This window comes from Solanum tuberosum, unplaced genomic scaffold, assembly GCF_000226075.1.
Source record: "Solanum tuberosum cultivar DM 1-3 516 R44 unplaced genomic scaffold, SolTub_3.0 scf00657, whole genome shotgun sequence".
NCBI classification, from domain to species: Eukaryota; Viridiplantae; Streptophyta; class Magnoliopsida; order Solanales; family Solanaceae; genus Solanum; species Solanum tuberosum.
Genome location: NW_006239577.1, coordinates 76,110 through 82,150, shown reverse-complemented (window position 1 = coordinate 82,150; position 6,041 = coordinate 76,110). Strand labels below are relative to the sequence as shown.

General features: G+C 32.8%; 1 pseudogene; it reads right to left on the bottom strand.

The window, feature by feature from the left end:
• Positions 1-1,489: 1,489 nt before the first annotated feature.
• LOC102583291 (crooked neck-like protein 1) overlaps positions 1,490-6,041 on the bottom strand; it is a 5,829-nt pseudogene continuing 1,277 nt past the window's right edge.

Below are 6,041 nucleotides of genomic sequence, written 5' to 3'. Positions count from 1 at the left end.
AGGGGTTAGGGGTTGGAGTAAAAAATGAAAAAAAATTAAATTTGAAATATTTCTCAAAAATAATTTTTCTTCAAAAACTTTTTTGACGGAAATGGGGCGGGGCGGGGGGGGAGGGGGCGTAAAAATTTAAAAAAAAATTGAAATAGTTTTCAAAAACAATTTTTTTAAAAAAATTGACGGGGATAGGCGGGGTGTAAAAAAAATTATAGATAAATATTTTCCAACGGGTACTGCTAATAGTAAGTGTTACCGTTATGCCGAGGACTTGAATAATCAAGCTTTAATTACTCTGTAGAGTTATAATGACGTCAATAATCCATGTAAACATATTCAAGTAAGTTACGTCCCTTTTTCTCTGTTATATACAACTTTTAAAACTTATGATTGCTATTATATTTGTGTCACTATAAAAAGTTTTCATTAAAGATAAATGAGAAGTTTATATACATGTTTCCTAATACAGAATTAATGTATCATTCTTATTAAACCAATTAAAAGAAATGGTGTCAGATAAGTTGGAATAGATAGAATAGTAAGAAGACATATATTCTTTTTATCTTTAAGATTGTTATTAATTTGTTATCAAGTAGTGTGATCCGATATTTCATTCTTAAGCTAGATGTTTTGTGTTTGACATTTAGAAATATAATTTTTTTAGTCAATTAATGCTCTAAGTACTCTGCAACAGAAATCAAGATCATAAATTTGTTTAGAATACAATTAACTAATAAAAATATGTTCTCTTGTATTGAGAATATAAATTAAATAATAAAAGTGTGCATAATAACGTAATTCAAAAAAAGCTTTGAAATTAACCCAACACATTCACTACGCACTTAAACTTGTGTAGCAAGTTCTTGTACTGCAGGCTCTTTGGAAATTATTCAGAAAAATATATATTTGGGAAATAAGAATACCAAAAATAAATATTTGGGAAACAAGAATACCAAAAAATAAATATTGATAGCTCATAAGTTGTCAAATGACCATATGACTGACTATCCCTGGTAGGGTTAGGAAGTTCGGTTGGTTTGGTTTGATTTTTCGATTTTCAATTTGATGAAAATTCTAATCAAAACTGAATTGAAATATATTCAGTTTAGTTCGGTTTTTGCTTTCGATTTGATTTTTCGGTTTGAATATCATCATTCTCAACCTTTTTTTGGTCTAAATAAACTTTTAAAACTGGATCAGTTTTTAAAAAAATTAAATCTTCAAAATCAAGAACTTGGTGACACATTAGATTGTAGAGTTTGCCAATAATTTATTCAAAATCACAAACTGAAGTGTCCAATAACATATCCACCTTAGTAACAACTAACATCCACGAGGTTTTTGTAATCAGTCATCTTTTATTCTAAAAATTGTAAATCTGCCCTTTACTCAATTATATTATTCGTTACAAACTGCCAAGAAAAGGTAAAAACTAGAGTTGTGGAAGCTAACAGAAAACAGTAAAACAAAAAATGTAAGCAAACACAGAATGTGGCTAATTCTTGGATGCAACTCGTTGCTTCTTCCATTTATAAGCAGAGTCCAAGAGTTTCATACTAGTAGTCTGCTCAGGAAAAAGATAGTGTATGTACTCCTCGTACGCTGCTGGACCATCCTCCGTCTCTATTTGCCTTCTCTTCTTCAGTTTCTTTGGTAGTTTGGCACGGACTAAATTGGCATCACCAAAATTGCTTTCCATATATATCCATTCTTCCAGAAGCATTACTCTTTCTTCTTTCAGTTCAGGTGCCGAATTTATCAAGTAAGAAACGGCCCTCTCGAACACATCTCTGGCATGTTGCAAGCACTTCTTTTTCTGTTTGATATCTGAATCATCAATAACCGAATAACTTATCCACACCTTTAAATGTTTCGTGTGGTTAAGAAGTCTTTTATATAGTGCTCTTGTTCTTTCAAATTCACCCTCAGAGATCTCAAAGTCGATGTAAGCCTTCCATAGTAACTCTGGAATATCCAGTGCAGGTTGATCAATTGCAAGCTCAAAAACAGCTCTGGCTCTCTCTGTTTCATACAAGGACCTCTCTAACTCAGCGAATTTGCTCCAAGCATAGCAGTTTTCAGGTGACCATTCTAAGTACTTCTCATAAAGCTTTCTGCAACGGTCTATATATGTTCCCCAAATGCAGCTCTATTTCAATGTACTTCTTAAATATCTTGTCTGTAGGAGCCCTACCAATCGCTTCTCCAAGTAAAAGCCGCGCCTCCTTGAGTCTTAACTGCCGAATCTCAAACTGGGCAGCCAACAACCAAATGTTTGCAAATGAAAACTTGTGATGAGGAATCAGCTTAAGACACTCCCGGTAGACATGTCTGGTCCTTTCCGTGTCTTGTGCATCAAGCTCTTCATATAATGCATAATTAATCCATAAGTAAATGTATCGCTGCCAATATCGCTTCTCTTCAACAGGAGGAACATTAGCAATGGCTCTTTCATAAACCTCTCTAATCCTCTCTTTATTTCCATGCTCTCTTCTAGACGGATATAATCAAACCACGTATCATAGTTACGTACGTGGATTCTTCCTTACTTGATCTTCATACTGAAACCTCCTTTTTTCCAACTCTAGCATCCTCAATACCTTCCCTATCACCATACTGCTTTTCAAATGCAACAAACTTGCTGTACAAATCCTCAGCTCGCCCTTTCGGTATGTGGTCAAGTGCAATGCACCTTGCTCTGTCCGTCTCCCTACACTTGTCCTCGAACTCTGCAAATGCCACAAACAACTGCTCAGCTTCCTCATCGTCAACTGCCAACTTATCCACAGCCCTTTCATAACAATTCCTTGCCCTCCCAATCTCCCTATTCTTCATCTCAAATTTTGCGAACCTAATCCAAGCACCAACTTTTGGAGGACAATGCACGAATCTCTCGAAAATTTCTCTTGCTCTCTCTGTTTCATTATACTTAACTCAAACTTAATAAGACAACCACCCTTGCTGATCCGGCATCCACCCCTCAAAAATCTGTCTTGCACCGGCTACATTGCCGAGCATCTCTTCCATATGATATGAATATACTAGTACCACAACTTATCAATCCTAGGCAAACGGATAATAGCTCGATCCCATAGATTACGAGCATGATTAACAAACTTATTCTTCATCTCCATATATATCGACATACTTCAACCAGATAGTATGGTCACGGTTAAGTATATCGACTCCAAGTGCACAGCGAGCACGCTTGAAGTCGTTTTGTGATTAATTCTACACACTCTTGTTCCAGCCTACACAACTAATTAAGGACTCAAATTCCTTTGCGGTAATCAGCTACTTGTGTTGGACTGTTGGGTCAGCGATTTTCTGTTTGGCCGGTCTGATTTAACGATTCAATTTCCCTCTGCCACTAGCATCAAATAGTGGCGAAAAACATTGTCACTTATTCCCAATTGCGTCCTAACTCGACCAGTTATTGTAGCGATAACAATAAGGGGAAAATAAAGACTAAAAACAACCTCCAAAAATAGATAAAGGTTTCCCGTTATTTAAGAGGACAAGTGGTGCTAATAGTTAAGTGTTACTGTGATGAAGAGGACTTGGATAATCAAGCTTTAATTATTCTGTAAAGTTATAGTAACATACATCAATAATCCATGTAAACATGTTCAAGTTAGTTAGTCTCTTTTTCATTGTTATATACAACTTTTAAAACTTATGATTGTTATAATATTTGTGTCTCTATAAAAAGTTCCCATTAAAGTTAAATGAGAAGTTCATATCTACATGTTTCTACATATAGAATTAATGTATCATTCTTCTTAAACCAATTTTAAAAAATATTCTTCTTAAACCAATTTTAAAAAATAGTAAGTATCATACAAGGTGGAATAGTTAGAGTAGTAAGAAGACGTATTTTTGTCTCCTTGAGGTTGTTATTAATTTGTTACCGATTAGTGTGATGAGATCTTTCTTTCCTTAACTAAATGTTTTTTGTCTTTGACATTTAGAAATAGAAAATTCTTAGTAAATTAATGTTCTACGTTTTAACAAACCTGAGTATTGTACCAAAAAATAATAATGTAAGCAATCAAATAACATGCTAAAAAAGGTCGGCCCACATGTTAAAAATGTTGAATATTATTGTTTGGAGACGACGGGCACAATCAATGTCTCACAACTTAAATTTTATTATATCAAAGTAAAGATTCGCTTCGGTCTTACAATCTTGATGATACTTGTTGCTTACTTCAGCAACATTATTTACTTGAGCACACACTTGTTTGTTCTCTTGTTTTCTTACTCACTTGCTTTGTTACTTAGTTTCCTGTTTTGTTGCTTACAACTCAAATGGACCACCTCTATTTATAGGAGGTGATGAAACAATTTAGCTAAGCATATTTTTCTACTCTATTCTAGAATATTCCTCCAACTACTTAATTCTAGAACTACCATATCTAGAACATTTCTAGACTATTCTCTCTAGAATACTCATTCTAGAGATCTTCCTTCAATTCTCTACAACTCCGGAAAATTCTAGATTTTTCTTGACTTATCTTAAGTAAATAATTAAGTTGATCATGAATTCTTAAAAAAAAAAGAATCACGAGACTCAATCTCCGTTGTAGAACTAGTTTTGATCCACTGGAGCAAATGTATTACATAACAACGCAACTCAGAAAAAAGCATTGAAATTAAAACAATTTTCTTTCGATTCTCTAACGGACTTGCTTAGTAAAAGAGCCACTACTTATAGTATCACATGTATCAACCGGTGCACAAGAATCTTCAAGTTATGTGGATGAGATTTCTAATATTAATGATAATCACGACTTCTCATACATTTCAAATAAGAGATTAGATAATATTGTGTTTCAAAATTCAGTTGCAAAATTGAGTTTTTTTTTTTGAGTAAAATTGATTTGATTTCTGATTGTTTATTAACTTTTAATTTGAACTCAATTTGTATTTATGCATGTTCTCATGTTGATTTCTGAGCATGTACTTCATGCGGATCAGTTCTGAATGGAACTTACTATTACCATCACTTTGTATGTTGGAAACTGAAATTCAAAAAAATAAACAATCCTATTTCAGACCGCTCATAAGTTGTGAAATGTCCATATGACCGGATATCCTCGATAAATTTAGATTTTATAGTACTGCGGACCATTATAGGCTATTTTTTTGGGTTCAAATTGATGTACTTATATTTGATTGTTCTTTTTTTCAATATAAACTTCTTAATAAAGTGTGATTAAAAGAAGCATGATAAATTGTGAGATCAAATGTTAAACATAATTGATGTTGAATTTTTTTTTGCAAGTGATCTTTTGTTAGTCAGTAAAAGGTCTAATGGAACGTAGCAATTAGTAGAGACTTAATGGAATGTAGAAGTAAAAACTCTACTATCAAAGTACCAATCGAATAATATAAGCAAGTGCCGAAATGACATATAAAATTGAGAAAATTATGCCTAAGTGAGAGATAAAATTACCCAATTTATCGTATTTGCAAAAGAGAGAGAAATTGGTGAATTAGTGAACAAATATGATTTACAGAAAAAAAAAATAAGTGGGTAAAACTGATGTAGTTTTGTAATGTATACTTATTTATTTTGTCTCATGCCGTTTCAGTTCTTAGCTTATAAAATAAAATGAAAAATTGATGCTTTACCCTTATAATTTGTGGATATACAAATATTCTTGTTTTTTAATCTGACCACGTGTAGCCCCATTTGATATTATAAAACTTTTTATCTCAATGATAATTGTTACATTGTATATATATACGTTTCTATAACATTTAGGAGTTTTGAAATAGAACCAAAATACATATAAATTTATAGTCATATTGCTTGTCTATACGATGTCCGATAATGTCAAAAGTCAAAAGTGTATATTTGTTTTTTGATTCTTGACTTAAGATCTGTCGCTAAAGTTGCATGACAATAGCTTTTAGCATAAATATTTGGGAAAAAGCATAAGTACCCCCAATCTATGCCCGAAATCTCAGAGACATACCAAATCTTTACTAAGGTCCTATTACCCCCGAACTTATTTTATATATAATTTTCTACCCCTTTT